General features: G+C 37.9%; 1 protein-coding gene and 2 long non-coding RNA genes across 3 annotated transcripts in view; 1 reads left to right on the forward strand and 2 right to left on the reverse strand.

The window, feature by feature from the left end:
- LOC306898739 (uncharacterized protein) overlaps positions 1 to 20,330 on the forward strand; it is a gene marked incomplete at its 3' end in the record, with an annotated part of 88,107 nt that overhangs the window by 36,136 nt on the left and 31,641 nt on the right. The window lies entirely within an intron of this gene.
- Positions 2,728 to 3,946, reverse strand: LOC306898937. Its single transcript, XR_013787158.1, has 3 exons — positions 3,878 to 3,946; positions 3,323 to 3,376; positions 2,728 to 2,833 (listed from the first exon to the last, which is right to left on the reverse strand). It is a non-coding gene; the product is annotated as an uncharacterized lncRNA (long non-coding RNA).
- Positions 3,950 to 8,973, reverse strand: LOC306898936. Its single transcript, XR_013787157.1, has 11 exons — positions 8,170 to 8,973; positions 7,867 to 8,006; positions 7,439 to 7,643; positions 7,263 to 7,366; positions 6,064 to 6,703; positions 5,871 to 5,982; positions 5,506 to 5,625; positions 5,380 to 5,427; positions 5,207 to 5,290; positions 4,856 to 4,921; positions 3,950 to 4,608 (listed from the first exon to the last, which is right to left on the reverse strand). It is a non-coding gene; the product is annotated as an uncharacterized lncRNA (long non-coding RNA).

Genomic DNA, 20,330 nt, shown 5'->3' on the forward strand with positions numbered 1-20,330 from the left:
CCATGCTTTATTCTTTTCACCTCTGCTAGAGTTTTAATGGATTTTTTGCACCCACATTTGAACCGAACAGTTTTAAACAACACACCGCATACTCAAGAACATCAAAGCAAATACTCGGCTTACATTAATGAGTAATATTAGAAAATACAATTCAGCTAACAATTGTGTGTACATGTGAGTTTCTCTGTTTTTTCATCAATCAGTAGTGGCGTTTCATCAAGGGTATGGCGAAATTTCCTCAGACCATACAAAAACGAACCACAATGAAACCAAATGATACCACATATATGTAACCACAAAACTTAAAGTAGTAAAAAATAACCCACAGCCAGATGTTGTCATAACCACCACCACCGACTACGTTAATCGACTATGAGACTAAAATATAAACCAACCATTGATCAGATTCAGCAAACAAGATTAAATATAAAACATGTCTTACCTTGTCGCAGGGTTGTTAAGCCTTGATTCTTTTCATTTTTAAGCTAATCCTGGCATAGCTAGTGGCAAATCGCAAAATACATAATAGCCTAAACTGCGACTGCACTACAAAGTCTTTCCGTACAATATATTTTTTTAATTTTTCACAGATAGCGTTGTACATTATGAATGAAATACAATAACAATAGTGTAAATTATTCGATTTATTAAAATTATTAAATGGATGCCAACTAATTGGGAAAATAAAGACCATCCCCACTACCCATAACCTCACACTTGATTCCAAAACCACTGTTAGGCATTTTGTAGACAGTTTCTTTGTTTTATTGAAAATAAATGCCTGTATATGATCTTAAATGTGGAAAATGCAGACAAACGAGTTTAGCCAAAAAGAGCTTCGAACCAACGATGATGTCACGTCAAAACTACATATCTTCGGTCTTACCGACTATACGTCAATGACGCTATGTGAATTAACGGTGTTTATACATTCTCAAATACACATGCTTCCGACGCCTATGCTACATGTACACATCAGTGTAAAGCAGTTTAATTATCTATAATGAGTCTCATTATGCACACGTACTTTGTTTCAGCAATGTTTTCTGAACGCTATAGGGCCATACACAAACGCCGCCCCTGAAATCAATAAACATAAACCAGCAAAGAAATGCGATATAGCAATGTTCTGACACACCTCTGAACCTGACCGTGTTATACACGCAGCATAGAGCAAAGAAGAGAAAATAATAATGATTAAAGAAAATCAGCTGACCGGTCGCAATGTTTTCAAGTTCATTTCATGTTATATTTAGCATTTTATATGACGCTATTGGCTACTCTTCCCTTACCTTTATTCTTTATTCATATAAAAATACCCCCAAATCGCATGAAAATACACACAAAACACATATTCTTCAATCGTGCATTTATTAGCTTCTTGTTTTGGTGAAGAAATGTCACTTTAGCTTCATCGCGGATGTCCTGAATGAGGAAGTGTACACAGGACGTGTCATGCAGACGTGAGATGATTGACAGCTGTGTACAGCAAATGATAGAGCTCTGAGGTCTGGGTGATTGTTGCTGATAGGCTCGCCCAATAAGTGGCGCCTGCACAATCCAATCACGTTTGAGAGGAAAAAAACAAATTGGTGGTTTCCGAGATTTTTCTTTTTCCTTTTTAGAAGTAACGTGTACTTACGGTTATGGATAGAAATGTAGCGGAGTAAAGAGTACAATATTTGCCTCTCAAATGTACTTGAGTAAAGTCATGAGTACTCCCCAAAAATTATACTCAAGTAAAGTACAGATCCCTCAAAATTGTACTTAAGTACTGTACTCGAGTAAATGTACTCCGTTACTGTCCGGCTCTGCAGATAATACATATCCAAAAACATTTCCTTAAATTCTGGATACACCTAAACTCAAGTTCTCCTAACACACTACAACATGAAGCACTTAAAACCTAAGAGCAGAGACCTAAAGCCAGTCCCATCTGCCAACTGGCCCTGAAACTTCAGTCCAGCACTACCGGACAAACTCAAATCAGAATAAACCAAATAGCCAAAGAAAATAAAAAGTCATATTTAGACCATTGGGAAAACGAGAGTAAAAACCAAAGAAAACTAGAATGTTATTGGACGCTTAACAGAAAATATAACCTGTCAGATTATCTCTCCACTGTCCGTGATGTTAAACAGAGACGGATCCTGACCAAATACAGACTGGTGATCACAGTCTGGCCATAGAGAATAATAAAAAACACTTATTCTTGGAACAGAATTAAAACTAACAGCTCCCAGACAAACATGGCTCCCAAAGGAAGAACGACTCTGTGCCCACTGTGACACTGGTGAGGTCGAGACAGAGACACACTTTCTCCTTTATTGTCATCAATTTAAAGATGTGAGAGAGAAACACTTTGGGAAGATGTCGCAAGACTGACGCAGAAGCATGATTCTGGCTCTCATTCTTAAAAAAAGCCGCTGGACAGAAATGCAACACACACCACCCCATTAACAAAATTAAAAGTCATTAGTCTTTAAAACCTAACGTACCGTCCACTGGATGTCTAGGAGTCATCAACCTAGAATCTGACGAGGTTGATGGTTCCGGACTGGAAGACGATGCTATGGGATGGAATCGTATAGATTGGTTCAGTTTTCTGTTTTGATTTCTGGAAAACCGTGATACAATATATTCTGAGACAAAAAAATTGATAAAACCATAACTTACAACTCTCAAGCTGATCAGCCACATCGTGTAACAATTTGGATAGCGAGTTACTTGCCGCCATTTTTTTCTTTGTCTAATATCGATTAGTTCACCTGACGCTTCAGTACGTGGAGCACGCAACCAATGAGGTGCCGAAACTACCTAAAGACCGCCTCTCCTATTTGCACACAGAAAAGTAAAAATAAATACGAGAATAAATAAATAAAAGTGGAAATAAATACATGCGTTCAAATCTAAATCTAGAAATAAATGAGCAGGACAAATAAATACATGCAAAAATAAAAGTAAATGATAAATAAAAAAATTAAAAATAAAAGTGTACACAGAAAGTAATAAATCAACTAAAACTCTGTAAAAATAAACTTAATAAACGTAATGTTATTCATTCTTTGGTTTATTTTCATATTATTGCATTTATTTGTTTATTTATTTATGTATTTATTTTTAATTTTTGCAGTTTGTGTCCTCCATATATGATTGTACTGGAAAACCATTAAAAATAATGAAAGGAGGGAATAAGCAGAATTTCATAGAAAGATAGATACATAAGACTTAAAGAGATGGATGCGATAGATAAATGGACGATAGGATACGATTTAGATAGATAGATTTGAATAGACAGACGGATATATGGATGGATAGATACCTTTCAGTCCATTTTACGGGTTTTATCCTATGTGCAATGCCCCTGTCAAAAATGCTAAAAACAAATACGTAAATAATAATTGCTGTGTAAATATAAGGCTGTACAAGCTTATACTGTATGCACAAGGTTATTGAATATATAAATAATCCGAATCATCTGAATATTTAGTTTTCAAGCAACTCTACAAAATTAATTTAGATAACGTTAGTTCTTCAATAAATTACTGTATGAAGAACAGGTATCGTTACCCAAGTATCATAGATGCGATAGATCTGGTTTCATTGATTATAAGGATTAAGTTAGTTTTCGAAAACATTATCTTATATATTAAAACAATACTTTTACATCTATCTAATACTGTATGAATGAAATCAATATACTCACAACATTCGTCTGATAATGTTAAAGACATTTCGATTACATTTGTCAAATAATTCATAACACTTTTACTTCGACTTAATCTTGTTTGAATTGAATATAGTTAAAACAACACTTTCACTTCGACTTAATATTGTATGAGAATAAATACATTGAATATTGAATAAATATACTTACATGCGCCGCTGACGGTGCATCTGGCCTGAGAGTGCATCTGGTCTGCAGACAGACCCTTCTCAGGAAAACGGCTCTGCGCACCTTTGGTGCAGGCGGGACATTTTTTGTTTTGTAGGCTAACGTTACATAGTTTAACCGTTCACAGCGAGTCTGCTTTTATGTTCTTAAATGTTGCTTACGTTACCATTACGATATGTGTTTATGTGGTTGCCAATCCAAAATAATAGAGTTGTTACATGAACATATATGATTTTGGTTACATGTGGAATAAAGTAATTTTATCGACTGCAAATCTTCAGTTTCCTCCCATTTTGCGATTCATTGCTGTATGGCATGTCTATTTACCTTACCGTGTTTCGATCTGAGATCAGTAGTATTGTCAAAGACGGTTTGTGTCGTTTTTATTAAAATCTGATTATACTAGTTAACTACATGTCTGCAAAATGCCATGTCCTGTCAAAGAAGGCTCGACTATGCATGGCTTCCCATCTTTCGCTTTTGAGAGGACATGTTCCTTTACATCAAGGGAGTAAGATGCATATTACATAATAGCAAAGCACATGCTCAAATTACAATTACTCTAGACCAAACTTTTTGTAATAAATTTAGCCATAATTCTTACCGGGGTGACCCCATATTTTCTCTTTCTAGGGATACGGAAAATTGGGTCCAGACCTTCCTTAGCCATCAGTAATCCCTGTTTGGAAAAGTGTGCAAACCTCCGGCCATGGCTGTAGAAGTAAAAATTTTAATTAAACTTGCTGCCTCAGATTACTGCTAATAATATCTTAAATTTATTTTGATTTTTTAAAGACACTGGAAATGAGTCAACAAGTCTTTATAAAAACACAATGGATCAAATTAATGGCAGGATTAAAAAAGGAGACCTACACCTTAAATGTGATTGTTTTTAAACAGAAAACATCCTCTCTGCACAGGGTTAGGGTTTTGAAAAATAAATATGAAATATTCACTTACACACAGCTGAAAGTGCCCTGTGGTCCATAGGGGGAAAACCAAGGCATCTTTATTTTTGGAGTCCAACTTAAAGAAAGAAATTACAAATAAGTATTGAGGCCTTTTATAACTGCACAAGAATGCTAGCAACACTTTTTCCCATCTTTGAAGTCACTACTTAACACACATTTTTTTGTATCCATTATCTATGAAATATATGATTTTATTAAAATTTGAAGAGCCGTTTTCTCCATGTTTTATATTTTTATGTCAAACGTGTTATCTTATTGTGTGTTTCAACTTTGAATTTGAAAATTGTTTTACAAGACAAAAGGGTTAACACTTTTAGTTGAATGCATTGTGGGTACTTACTGGAAGACAGAGAAGAGGGTCACATAATGAGGGTGAGAGCCAAGTTGGTGGAATATGAAGGTCTACAACATGGATATCTTTCCCCTGTAGAAGATATCTCTTTCAATATATACAGACAGGTTTTCAATGAAATGTGTCACATATATCTGTACATTATATAAAGACACACACACCTGATGCTGAATTATTTCCTTTAGAAGCCAAAATAAAGCATTTCCCACCTATAAATACAACACTTTTAATCCCAATTCCAGAAAAAGAGCAATTACTTTCTAAATTAAAATTAAAAGGTTCCCCACCATTGAATCCATCTCCCCTCTTAGTCCCAGGGTTATCAAGTTCTCTCTTGTGAGGCACGTTTGACCATCCTTTATGATAATTTCATTCATAGGCCTGTTCTCATCCAGTACATAATTCACCTACACATATTACAAAGAAATAAAAGCAGTGTCAAACAAACAATTCACAAAACATTTGTTTGCCCAAGAAAGTTGTCTTGGAATTATGTATTGAATTAAGAATTACTATCTATTCATTTAAAACTCTTCTGCTCTTTGCCTTAAATCAGGCATGGTGACATACCTTTAAACAACAATACCAAAAAATAAGACAACACAATATCAGGAATGTGGATTTTTTGTGACAAAGCAATGCAGCCACATACCAACTGCTCTTGAAGGGGATGATTTAGTCCTATATTGCTATCTTAGTCAAAGCCTCACACTGCTTATCACAGTTGTCATCCATATCTAGATCTGTGGAGGCATTCCCATGCGCTGCAAGACAATTACAGTTGTAAGAATATATTAGAAAAAATATTAGAATAGATCTTAAAGTATAAATAAAAGTATAAATACCCAAAATGGCTTTTCCATGCACACCAAGAGTAATGGCTCCATGACATACTTTTTTAAAGTCCTCCAGTGCCTGCTGGTTAACTCTTTCATTGCGGTGATGCAAAATGTTACGCATAAGGAAGATGTGGCTTGCTGGGGAGACAGTTCATGAAATAGTTATTTTTTCTCATGCCAGAGAAAAGCTGCTCTGCAGCCTGGGAGTTGACCCACCCACATAGCTCAAGCTCAAGTCCAATAACTCTCAATGCATCCTTTTCATCTTTTGTGTTGTACTGATGAAAAGTATCATACAATGCATAGTACTCAGCAGAACCAGTTGCAGGATGACCATTAAGATCAGGTGGGTCTTTTTTTAACTGCAACCATTGCAAATTCTTTTGAAGTTCCCCTTTTTTGGCAGATGCAATATTCTCTGGGTTAGCTGCAGCCAGTCTTCCTTCATATGGACTGAAGGGCAGTCTCTCTGGTTCCCGTAGGTTGGTATGAGTTGCTAATTCCCGTGCAAATTCATAGATGACAATGTTTGGGAAATGTTGGAATGAGAGCAACATATCGGAATAATCACGTGGGCTTTCAGCTCTTATGTTAAATTTGACTGAGTTCACAATGCCACAAGGACACATGATCACTGCCCAACCACCTTGAAATAGAAATACACATAATTAGCAAGGTCATTAAACTTGGTACACATACAGACTTCTAGTGAAAGGTTTACACTGTATGAGGAGTATATTGCAGGATCTGCACATAAATGCAACTAAAACAATATTTTCATTAGGAATTTTGTTATTACTAGTTCACAGAATGAAACAAATGATAATTTTACTCAAACATGTACATCATTTTAGAGTGTTCTCCTAATTTTTCTACAGCTATATGTGGTACAGTGACCAGATGCTCCCCAAATTTTTTGAAACACTTTGTCATAAGTGCTCCTTGTTTTTATTTCCCCCCTTAAACGGAGCAGAAGATCCATTTTGGAGCCCTTTGGAGCCCAGAAACTTTAAATGGATTCTCACGGTTACCTTTATAGTTTAAAAAAAGTTTTTTTAATGTTATTGCACTTAATACAGCTTATTGGAAATAAAGTTGTACAATCAAACTAGAACAGCATGCACATACATAATTACCAGGCATTTTTAGACAGAGATAAATCTTTTGGAATATTTCCTTAAAAAACATTTATATCTATAACTTACTTTGTAAAAAGCCTCTGCAAATCATTTCTTGCTCAACAGATTGCCAAAATTCTTCAATATCAACATGACCTTCAAATTGTGGTGGGGATCCTTATTATCACTCACTGTAAAACATTTTGCACAAAATCAGTTATTGGGTTATATTAGTTATGTTACGAGAAGAGAGCACTACCTACTTGGCATGCTAAAAACTCCCTTTTTGTGCAAGTCCATTATCACGACAGGTGGATGGAGCCCACAGTGTACACATGAAAACTTTTAATCATGTGTTGTCAATGCCTCAAAGTGAAAATAACCATGAAGAAGGGAGTCATGGTTTGGATACTTTTTTTGGTTTGTCTGTTCCAAGATGTCCAAGACCCTGCCAACTGCAGTGTGATTCTGTAATAGTATATAAAATTACATCAACTAAGATAAGTCATGTTTGCTTTTCTGTTGACATACACTGTAAGCTTGGTTATGAAAACTTCAGAACTATCCAAATTCCTACATTAGTCACTTTTAAATTATGGTTATAACTGTATATGATAAAACATGTAAGTCATATGTTCATTAAAATATTATGTGTACATCAAAATTGCATGAATGCTTGAGTACAAAGTACCTGTACAGATTGCCTTAAGAACAAGCAGAGATGCAGTGTTAATATAGTGTGGTCATCAAAATTGTGTAGCCCCTCTGACCATTCCTGGTATCTGTAGAAATGTCCACACACCCCACACCATTTACAGCATGTAGTCACATCTATAAGAAAGGAAAATAATACTGCATTAGTCATGGAATCGACATAGATTGTCATTTAAATTAATTTAACTACATAAATGTACTGTGCTTATAAAATAAACCTAAATTAAAAAAGGAAAACTAATTCAATTAGACCATGTTAATATTTAGAAACTGTACATACCTTTCAATATGCCAGTGAAGGTAACAATCTTTGCCTTTTGTGTAATTACAGTAGGATCCGAAAGAGGGATCTTTCCTTGGCATACAGTGCAAAAAGTCTCCATTGGAATGAGATGCTTGGGCAGCGTCTCCATGTTCTGTGGTGCACAAACATCTTTTGGCAGAACAGATGGCAATTTCTTGTTGTTTAGCAAGTAAAGGACCATTGCAACCAAAGCCTTTCCATCAGGTGGATAAATAAGATTTTCCTCAGTGGTATGCACATCTTCATGACCAGATTCTGCAAAGGTGTCAAACACATCACCGTCTGTAAATCTGACTTTTAGAAAAAGTTCAGGTCGGGTCTGTTTCAAGTGCCATTTTGCAACAGACCTATGAGGACATGAATTCCTTGGCTTAGAGCAGGTGCAGTGCCAGGTATTTCTTTTTTTATCAAAACAAACAATTACTCTCCCTAAATGAGAATAATAAGAGGTGCAGGGTTCAAGGACTGACAAATATATTTTTGATGTTCCATTGCCAATTGAGACCTATTTACTTAGTGGGCAGCACTCAGACTCTGCTTTTTGCTTTCTAGCAAGACACATTATCCTTGTTTTGTCAGAAATCCACTTTCTTTTAACCATATCTGACAGAACTTCTTCCTTAAGTGTGATGTCTAGTTCGGATGATATAGGACAGTACGATAACGACCTTACATGGATGCACTGAAACCCCATTAATCCACTTCTTCTGGAAAATTCAGACGCCCGTCTGCATTGCTCTAGCTCACAGCTCACTTGATGTTTATTTCCCCAGGTGCAATGGAGGCATCACGCACGCTGGTGGGTAAAGAGGCGCTGGAGTATGGAAAGCCGAGGGGGTCAGAATTACGGCATAGATTAAACGCGTTTACATCTGAACGCCGTTTTTTACGGCGTTTAAAACTGTATTTGCGCCGCAAAACACTGCGTCGCGATTCCAAAAGCCGTAAAAACCGCGCGAAACGCCGTCCATAACGCCGTATTTAGCGGCGTTTTAAGGTGCAAGAAAAGCCAATAGCATCTGGCAGCAGACAAGATGCACTGTCAGACACATGCACGCTCAGCCGCGCATGCGCACTCGTCACATGCACGCTCAGCTATGGAAGGCCATTTAGGCAGAAATGTCTTTAGACGAAACGTGTACAGACGCTATAACGCGAATCGCGTACAGACGTTTTGGTTTAGCCAATGGTAAGCCCCAAAACGGAAGGATTTGCATAAAATTGATTAAACATATAGCCGTGACGTCATCGTTCACGTAGCCACGTGTCATTCATGAATAATGCATTTAAACGTGACGTGCCCGTATGCGTGGCATTGCGTATGGTCCTAGTTCCGGATACGTTCCGGATGCGTCAGCAATACGTAATTTTAGGACAAGGAAAAAGAGAGCATTTCAAAATAAAAGCGGTAGAAGTAGACAAGGAAAAGCAATGTCTTTGCCAAATTTTCTTAACAATTGCAGACGCGTTTTTCAAGAATGTGTAGATCTTTGCATGTCAGATAATGTGGAGGTTTTTCCCCCTTAACAGCCAAGTGATCTGCTACTCCTCACAGTGTTCCCACTTAGATTAGATTAGATTCAACTTTATTGTCATTACACATATACAAGTACAGTGTAACGAAATGTAGTTTAGGTCTAACCAGAAGTGCAATTAGCAAGTGCAGGATATACAGTTTGAATAAATACAGAATACAATATTGAGAAAATATTATACAGTGGGCAAGGATTATGAAAATATTTTACAGTAAGTATGTTCTATGAAAATATGACAGTAGGTATATACTATGAACAATATATACAGATGACTATATACTATGAACATTAACACTATGAACATTAATGTACAGGTGGATATGAGCAGATAATAATTTAGACTAAACAATAGTGCAAGTGATTTAAGTGTGCATAGATTATTGACATTAGCTGTTAAAGTTGCAGTGCAATAGTTGAGTTAATGCAGTTGTTGAAGTAACAGTGCAGTGGCTGAGAGTTAATGCGGTTATTAAAGATACGGTGCAGTATAAGAGTTAATAATAGGTTGCAGTCCAGAAGATGAGTTAATGCAGTTAATAGGTTGCAGTCCAGAAGATTAGTTAATGCAGTTAATTAGGTTACAGTGCAGTAGATTAGTTAATGCAGTTATTCAAGTTACAGTGCAATAGATGAGTAGATGCAGTTATTGAAGTTACAGTGCAATAGATGAGTAGATGCAGTTAATGGAGTTACAGTGCAGTAGATTAGTTAGTGCAGTTATGAAAGTGGTCCATTAGTGCAAATGAGCATATTTCAGATGTGCAAGTGAGCAGTATAGAGTGCAAATGATGCTGTGCGTGTGTAAACAGTCCAGTAGAGCAGATAACATGAAGTACTGGTGTGTGCAGTTCAGTCATGCATGCAGCCCTGTAGTGCAATGTAAACGATGATGTTATAGCAGCTTGGAGTTCAAGGTAAGAGAGGTAGTGAAATCAGTGGGGGGCAGAGTTCAATTATGAAACAGCTCTGGGAAAAAAGCTGTTTCTTAGTCTGCTGGTTCTTGTCCGGAGGCACCGGAAGCGCCTACCGGAAGGCATGAGAGTATACAGTCTATGAGCAGGAGTCCTTGAGAATGCTGCGAGCTCGACACAGACAGCATTTCTTCTGGATGTCCTCAATGGGTGAAAGTGTAGTAGTCCCTGTGATGCGCTGGGCTGTTTTCACCACCCGCTGCATGGCCTTGAGCTCACCAACAGAACAGTTCCCGTACCGGACTGTGACACAGTTGGTCAGGATGCTCTCTAACGGGCAAGCGATAGAAGTTCACCAGGATAGTTGAAGACAGTTGGTTCTTCTTCAGTCTCCTCAGAAAGAAGAGATGCTGGTGAGCCTTCTTGACCAGGCATAAGGTGTTGGTGGTCCAGGACTGGTCCTCTGAAATATGAGTCCCCATGAACTTAAAACTGGAAACACGTTCAACAGCCATCCCATTAATGTGGACCCGTGTGTGCCTCCTTTCGCCTTCCTGAAGTCCACGATGATCTCCTTTGTCTTGGAGGTGTTAAGGAGCAGGTTGTTGTCTGAGCACCATGTGGCCAGGTGCCGGACCTCCTCCCTGTATGCAGTCTCATCATTGTTGCTGATGAGACCAATCACCGTTGTATCGTCTGCAAACTTGATGAAGGAGTTAGATCCGTTCACAGGCCTGCAGTCGAGTGTGAAAAGGGAGTAGAGAAAGGGGCTCAGTACGCAGTTTTGCAGTGTGAATAATATGTTTTGTTAAAATATATGTTTTCAAATGCAAACTAAATGCAGCATATGATATTGGTTAAACAGTACACAAAACAGAGTTTTTCCCCCAAAATACTGTTTAGTAATTATAAATTTAATTATTTATATAATAATCTTAAACTGTATTTTCGCCATGCTTCTAAGCAAAATAAAAAGAGTCAAAGGGAAAGTGTAGCTAAAATGAAATATGGTAAGGGCTACATTTCTTGATGTGACTTTTAGTTTGACAGCGGAAGTTGTGGGTTTACGCGTTTACGCAATAACGCATCGACGCGTCTAACGTCTGTACGCGAAATTACGTCTTTAGGCGCAATAACGCGTACACGCGTTATAGCGTCTGTACACGTTACGTCTAAAGACATTTCTGCCTATATGGCCTTCCATACTCAGCCGCACATGCGCACTCGTCACATGCACGCTCTAACGTGGTGAACTGTAAGATTCTATTAATAAAATGTAAAGGTTACTGCTTTTTAAGAGTACCGTGAATACTGGTGGTTCAGGTCAAGGCCAGGTATTTATTATAATTATAGCTGAAATACATTACTGAACATCTACACTAATAATGAAAATACATTACTAAATAAAACCTTTTCTACACGTATTCTTCCGGCCTAAAATTATAAACAAACACACATATATACATAAATGACTCATTCTACAATAAAAAGGTGCTTGTTAATCAATGGTTTAATGATAAAGTTTTATTATGTAGACATACTATATATATATATATATATATATATATATATATATATATATATATATATATATATATATATATATATATATATATAAATATATAAAGAGCAGGCTCACATCTGTTTTTTTGCAAAATAGAGGCTTCCATATCAGTTTTCAATGCATATGTGGCATAAAATCATAAAACAAAACAAAAAATGGACAACCCTGTTCAATTTTGTACTCGACAAAAGACTCTAAGATGCATTTTGTCCACCACATTCTCTAAAAATGTTTGCATGTCCTGCATAAAAACAAACATCAGAGGCTCTACACTATCATGTTCTATGAAATGTGTACTGAAGAACTGTTCAAAGGCCTCTGCAGCTTCATCATCCTCCATCAACTGAGCCAAGAAGATTCCCAGAGAGTCAGTTGTGATCAGAAGGTTGCTGGTTCAAATCTCAGTGCCAGAAGGTCATGACTGAAGTGCCCTTGAGCAAGGCACCTAACCCCTGATTGCTCTGCAGTAATGTGCCACTGTAAAAAAATAAAAAATTACTTGTAAGTCGCTTTGGATAAAAGCGTCTGCCAAATGAATAAATGTAATGTAAATGTTCACCAAGCATCACTGACTGGCAGTTTTAAGATCCGTCATGACACGTTCATGACACGCTGAACACGCTCCTAAGAAACAACAATGTAGAAGATGATAAATAAAAATATGCTGAACAATAATGGCCACAACCTCTCTAACAAAACCTACTTTTCGTGGAGACTGAACCACCTGCTTCTCAGATGAAAAGATTGGTTTCATCTACCTAAAAAGCAAATATTAATTTTAGTTACCTTTAGGACTTTTTAAGGTTACTGGTACTTTTCCTGAGGAGTTACCTGAGAAGTTACCTGTCCGTTAAAATGCTCTTCCTGTAAGGGGAGAAAATACAGCCCATGTTTACCAAGTTAGTCATGACAACATGCCATTCTTTACCTTATGATTAGTCTAAGCTTTTACCTGAGAGATTTCTTCCAACTTACGTTTTGCAACCTAAATACAGGCTGCTAATCACCTCTCAGGAAGGCTTTGGACTCCTCTGTATAGTGGGCAAACAATTTTCCATGCCTGGAAAATAGTGATTGAATGTTAGATAATTCCTTTCTCATAAAAGCTTTAAATATTCAAAATACAAACAATTCCATACCGGTCCAGTCCAAAGTTCTCCATTAACATGACGCACCATCATTTCCTCAGCTCTACCATGTTCTGCTGCTCAAAACATAAAAGTCAATGCCCTTTGTATCAAAAAAAGTCTCAAAGTTATTGAAAACTGTACTAATACTTACAATTGTGTAGTCAAATGGGGCATCAGGCACAATGTACAATGCAGACTATAAATGAAAGAGACGTCAGTATTATGGCAAAACAATATAATATTAACTACAAACATAATGTACTTACCATCAACATGAACACACCACAGTCGTTGCTATATGATTGTACTGGAAAACCCTTAAATATAATGAAAGGAGGGAATAAGCTAAATTTCATAGAAAGATAGATACATAAGCAGTGGCGGCCGGCCAATAGAGGGCGCTAGGGCGCCGCCCCCCTTAAGCCACAAAAAAAAAAATTAAAACAATTAAAACAAAAATAGTAATAATAATGAGAAAAACATCAGTATGTCAATATTTGTGTGTTTTAAATATGGAATGCACCCAGTAATACATGTAAAATATGATACAAAATCATATTTGCAACCTTTCCTCTGCCTGTCTGACCGCTTCATCAGCTCTGGGGCGATAGAGAAAGTGCCCCAAGGAGGCGGGTCTATGTAGCAGTTAAGCCAATTGCTAATTTAAGATATGAATGTATGACATAAAATTTAGCCAATCAGCGTTCTTAAATAGAATCCAAGAAGGGCGATCATTTTATCGCCCCAAGCCCTGATAAAATAAGGACTGGGCTCTAGGGGCGCCATTTTTACTAAACGACAATGGCGAGCGCGGACGTTACTCCTCCAAGACCCAACCCTAACTCGGTGAAATCTCTCCTCCAAGATCCGTTTGAGAGGAGAACTTTGTCGGAGAAAGTTCGGGTGAAAGAGCTGGGCCCAGATCAACCTGACCTCTCAATCAAACAGCAGGCTAGCGAAAAAGGGAAGCAGTATATGCGCGGCTTCTCCCGTAGCTTCACACACACACACACACGTTTCTTTGTATATAGTTGACCTTAGCATAAAAATCATTCAGTTATATATGGTACTCTAAAAAATGTTAATAGTGTGTTTGCTAATATTACTGTTTTGTATCAATTAATTGTTGCAGTTCTGGAGCACATTAACAATTAGTTACATTTAGTTTGATCATAAAATACTTTATGCTATTCTTCCAGTCAAAGGTTTGAGTTCAGCCACTTGATATCCATTTCTATATTATACATCCTTTATACAGTGTAAGAATTCCTATAAACTTTATAATAATTTAATGTTATTGTCCACTTTCCACTCTGTTCTGACAGCATGCATATTGTGTTGCCTATTTACTACCAATGGCACCAACAGCCTTTCCAAAAGATGTTACTTATATGTAGAAATAGTCAATTGTTTACAAGTTCAGTTTAAATGCAAATAAAAGGCTTGTGTTTGTGCATCATGATGTTTATGTTTTTGTGTACGAATGCCTCAACTTTTTAATATTGGCATTAAATAATTACTGACTATTTCACTGAGCACTGCTGTCCTGCAGTTTGTGTTAAATATTATTGCGATGGTTACGGAAACAAAAAAAGTATGGCACAGCCCCACCGAGAATATTTTTCACCAGCCGCCACTGTACATAAGACTTAAAGAGATGGATGGGATAGATAAATGGACGATAGGATACAATTTAGATGAATAGACAGACAGATATATGGATGGATAGATAGCCAACCTTTCAGTCCATTTTACGGGTTTTAACCTATGTGCAATGCCCCTGTCAAAAATGCAAAAAACAAATACGTAAATAATAATTGCTGTGTAGAAATATAAGGCTGTACAAGCTTATACTGTATGCACAAGGTTATTGAATATATAAATAATCCGAATCATCTGAATATTTAGTTTTCAAGCAACTCTACAAAATTAATTTAGATAACTTTATTCCTTCAATAAATTACTAAATGAAGTTAGTTTTCGAAAACATCATCTTATATATTAAAACAATACTTTTACATCTATCTAATACTGTATGAATGAAATCAATATACTTACAACATTCGTCTGATAATGTTAAAGAACGTTTTCGATTACATGTCAAATAATTCAATAACACTTTTACTTCGACTTAATCTTGTTCGAATTGAATATAGTTAAAACAACACTTTCACTTCGACTTAATATTGTATGAGAATAAATACATTGAATATTGAATAAATATACTTACAATTGGCCTGTAGGTCCATTTGATTCACAAACGTGTCTAACAGTGCATTTGTTGGAGTGCGCATGCGCTGCTGAGACTGCATGTGTCGGAGTGCGCATGCGCCGCTGGCAGTGCATCTGGCCTGAGAGTGCATCTGGTCTGCAGACAGACCCTTCTCCGAAAAGCGCCGCTTTTTGCGCCGCTGTCTTATTGAAAGCCAACAGGGTCAGAAAACGCGTGCTTTTAATCGCCGTATTAATATTGAAACGCCGATTTCTTAACGCCGCCAGGCGTTAAATAAACGCCGCTTGACGCTTAACTAACGTCACACGCCGCCACGCGTTTAAATAACGCCGCACGCCGTTTGGCGTTAAGTTAACGTCACACGTCACTCAAAATGCAAACGTAATAGCTCATTTGCATAGCCCGTCCTTTTCTAGGTTGCGGGCTCTACGGCAAGTCGGAGCATCCAGTTTGCAAAAGCGCGGGTCAAAGGGATTGATTTAAAATAAAGTCAGGAGTTCAATTCATTCTTATTATGTCTACAGAACCAAATCATGATTTTGTAAGACGCCTATCTGCAATAAGGGATCGCATAAATTCACAACTTGATTGTTTGTTGGAAGCATCACCAGAGCATGGAGAACAAAGTATTGTAGATAGGTAACATTAATAGCTAATTATAACGTCAGAAATGTATTGTCCATTTTTTAATACCAAGATTTTCCCCTAAAGTATTAAACATCATTCACTGCAGTCAAATTAACCATGTTTTTTTGTGATAACCATGTTTTTTGGGTGCATTGATTACTTTGGCAAAACTATTGTTTTACTACAGTTGCCGTGGTTTAACTATGGTTTTTAAAAACCATGGTATCAAAAATGTGCTTATTTTCGGGTAACTATGAATTTACAACAGTAACCATGATTTTTGGTTTTAACTGCAGAACAACCATGGCTATTTTTCTTAATATGCCACATAATACTATAGTACACTTATACTATTAATTATAATGTACTAAATTATAATCACTATGACACCATTTTAACTTTGTTGTACTGTGTTGCACACAATTGAAACAAATGTATAGTATAATGCAATGTTAGTCACTTTTGGTAAATATGTCTGAAAAATGCATAAATGTAAATTTAATGTACAAATGTACTCTAAAAGGTTCGAAATGTTTCAAAATGAAAATTCACGTGGTCCAGTTCGTCCAAGGAGGGCACGTAGGAGAAATTTAACAGCCACATTTAGAGTGACTCTTCTCAGGCCATGTGTTGAGCGCTTTACATCTTCGAGAGGTAAGACCTCTGCTGTGTTGTTTACTAAATCGTTTGTCAGGATGACTGCAAACCATATGTTTGCAGAATTTGATAACATATTTGCAAATGTTTGCCCAGTAGATGCCATTGCCAGTCAGAGGATAGTAGTGCAGAAAGAGCTGAGTGAGAGTCAGTTTGCAGAAACTCTCCAAAGCACATTTCCACAGCTTCAAGGGAAGGAATTTGAGTTGTGCAGGGTCGATGCACAAAGACTGGTTTCTCCACTTTGTCTTGAAGCAAAAACACCAGCAGCAATAATTGATAGTGGACAGCTAGGACGATCAGCACTGTACATAAAAGAAAAGGTAAATTAGCAATGCTTTTTTGTCTTAAATTACTCTTAATGTGGTCAGTATTTGATTTATATCGTGTAGTTGTTCCCTAGATATGCAATTACTTTTACTTAAGGAAACATCTCATTACTTTATTGTTTAATTGATTTTTTTTCATTTTTAGACAACTTATGCACTTGAACAAGTTGCCTCGTCGCCTGCAGCTCTGGTGGCCTCATCTCCAGCAGCTCCGGTGGCCTCATCTCCAGCTGCTCCGGTGGCCTCATCTCCAGCAGCTCTGGTGGCCTCATCTCCAGCAGCTGCGGTGGCCTCATCTCCAGCCGCTCCGGTGGCCTCATCTCCAGCAGCTCCGGTGGCCTCATCTCCAGCAGCTCCGGTGGCCTCATCTCCAGCAGCTCCGGTGGCCTCATCTCCAGCAGCTCAGGTGGCCTCATCTCCAGCAGCTCCGGTGGCCTCATCTCCAGCAGCTCCGGTGGCCTCATCTCCAGCAGCTCCGGTGGCCTCATCTCCAACAGCTCCGGTGGCCTCATCTCCAGCAGCTCCGGTGGCCTCATCTCCAGCAGCTCTGGTGGCCTCATCTCCAGCAGCTCCGGTGGCCTCATCTCCAGCCGCTCCGGTGGGATCATCTCCAACAGCTCCGGTGGCCTCATCTCCAGCAGCTCAGGTGGCCTCATCTCCAGCAGCTCAGGTAGCCTCCTCTCCTGGCGCTCCGGTGGCCTCATCTCCAGCAGCTCAGGTAGCCTCCTCTCCTGGCGCTCCGGTGGCCTCATCTCCAGCAGCTCAGGTAGCCTCCTCTCCTGGCGCTCCGGTGGCCTCATCTCCAGCAGCTCAGGTAGCCTCCTCTCCTGGCGCTCCGGTGGCCTCATCTCCAGCAGCTCTGGTGGCCTCATCTCCAGCAGCTCAGGTGGCCTCATCTCCAGCAGCTCAGGTAGCCTCCTCTCCTGGCGCTCCGGTGGCCTCATCTCCAGCAGCTCAGGTAGCCTCCTCTCCTGGCGCTCCGGTGGCCTCATCTCCAGCAGCTCCAATGGCCTTCTCTTCACCTGATCTGCTGGAAGATATTTATTACTGGGAAGAAGATGTGCATGAGTAAGTGATATAATACTGATGTTATTTTTTAAACTTTTATAATTAAACAATAATTAAAATTAAGTTAAATTTCTCTTGTTTTCAGTGTGGATCTAAAGTCATTACTAACTAAACTGTTAAGCACAGTGAATTTTGAATTTGCACCTGCTTCCAACCAAATCAACAAAACAAGAGGCAACATCTTGGAAAGTGCTATTAGAGCCTTTAAGCGTCAGAGGTTTAACCCAACGGCAAAATTAGATGTTGTGTTTAGAGATGATGATGGAGTAGGTGAAGGAGCTGCCGATGAAGGTGGTCCTACACGTGAATTTTTGACTTTGTTGATGAGGGAGATCCACTCATGTGAAATTTTCGAAGGGCATGACTGGCAGAAAGCTCTGTCATGCAATTCTAGAGGTAAGGCAATGTCTAATATTTATATTTGGCATATGTGTTTTACAAAAACAGTGTAAATTATGATTTTGTGTGTGTGTGTGTGTACCAGGTGAAACTTGCGGTATGGGGAAAAACATGGAATATCCGAGTTAGATGTCTGTGTGGGGGCATTTTTTGGTCCCCTTAAGGAAACAAGACTATAAATCATACAGAATTATTTTTTTTGAAAATGTAAAAGAGCAGAAAGATTTCTGTGATTATTAGGTTTAAGGGATAGAATATACAGTTTGTACAGTATAAAAACCATTACGTCTATGGAATGTCTCCATAAAACATGGAAACCTAACGTGTGTGTGTGCGCGTGCGTGCGTGCATCAGCACTGTACACTGGTATGTACAAGCAAATTGGACAGATGATAGCTGTGTGCCTGGTGCATGGTGGTGTGGAGCCAAAAAAAATTTCAGAAAGACTGTTCTGTCAGGTATGCAGCATTCAGACCCCCGTACCAGACCTTCAAGAGATCATAGACTATGATTTCAGAGAAAAGATGATCAAGGTTAGTTAATGCATTAATGTACATATATATATAAAATGTATGTTGTACAGTTGAAAGAAAAAGTATGTGAACCCTTTGGGCTTACTTGGATTTCTTCATAAATTGGTCATAAAATGTGTTCTGATCTTCATCTAAGTCACAACAAGGCAAGGCAAGGCAAGTTTATTTGTATAGCACATTTCATACACAATGGCAATTCAAAGTGCTTTACATAGAAGAAATTAAAAATATCCATTTGATAAAACAGTTAAGAAATAAGAAAAATAAAAGTAACCAGTTAAGAATAAAAAATAAAATTACAAAGTTTAGAACAAATAAGAAAAATAAAAATTAACCAGTTAATTCAATTCAATTTTATTTATATAGCGCTTTTCACAATTTGCATTGTTCCAAAGCAGCTTTACAGGGGAAAAACGAAAAACCCAAGAAAGGGTAAAACACGCTACACAATTATTCTAGTAAATAATATCTATGTAAATCTGATTTATTTAGCATATTTGCATTAATTGAATGCTTGGCTGAAAAGATGCGTTTTTAATCTAGATTTAAATTGGGCGAGTGTGTCTGATCCTCGAATAATATCAGGAAGGCTATTCCAGAGTTTAGGTGCTACGTATGAGAAAGCTCGACCCCCTTTGGAGGATTTAGTTATTCTGGGTATTATCAAAAGTCCCGCGTTTTGAGATCTTAAAGAGCGTGATGGGTTGTAGTGTGATAGAAGCTCTGTTAGGTAGGTAGGGGCTAAACCCTTTAGGGCTTTATAAGTGATTAAAAGAACTTTAAAGTCAATACGATACTTAATGGGTAGCCAGTGAAGGGTTGATAAAATTGGGGTTATGTGATCGTATTTTCTGGACCTGGTTAGGACTCTGGCAGCTGCATTCTGAACTAACTGTAGTTTGTTTATTGATGATGCAGGACAGCCACTGAGTAGCGCATTACAGTAGTCAAGTCTTGAGGTTATAAATGCATGAATAAGCTTCTCCGCGTCAGCAACACACAGAATATTTCGTAACTTGGCCACATTTCTTAGGTGGAAAAAGGCTGTTTTTGTGACATTTGAGATGTGATTTTGAAATGACAGGTTGCTGTCTAATATAACGCCTAGATCTTTTACTGTATTTGTTGGAGTAACAGTACATCCTTCAATT

Source organism: Barbatula barbatula, assembly GCF_947034865.1.
Source record: "Barbatula barbatula genome assembly, chromosome: 9".
Classification (NCBI taxonomy): domain Eukaryota; kingdom Metazoa; phylum Chordata; class Actinopteri; order Cypriniformes; family Nemacheilidae; genus Barbatula; species Barbatula barbatula.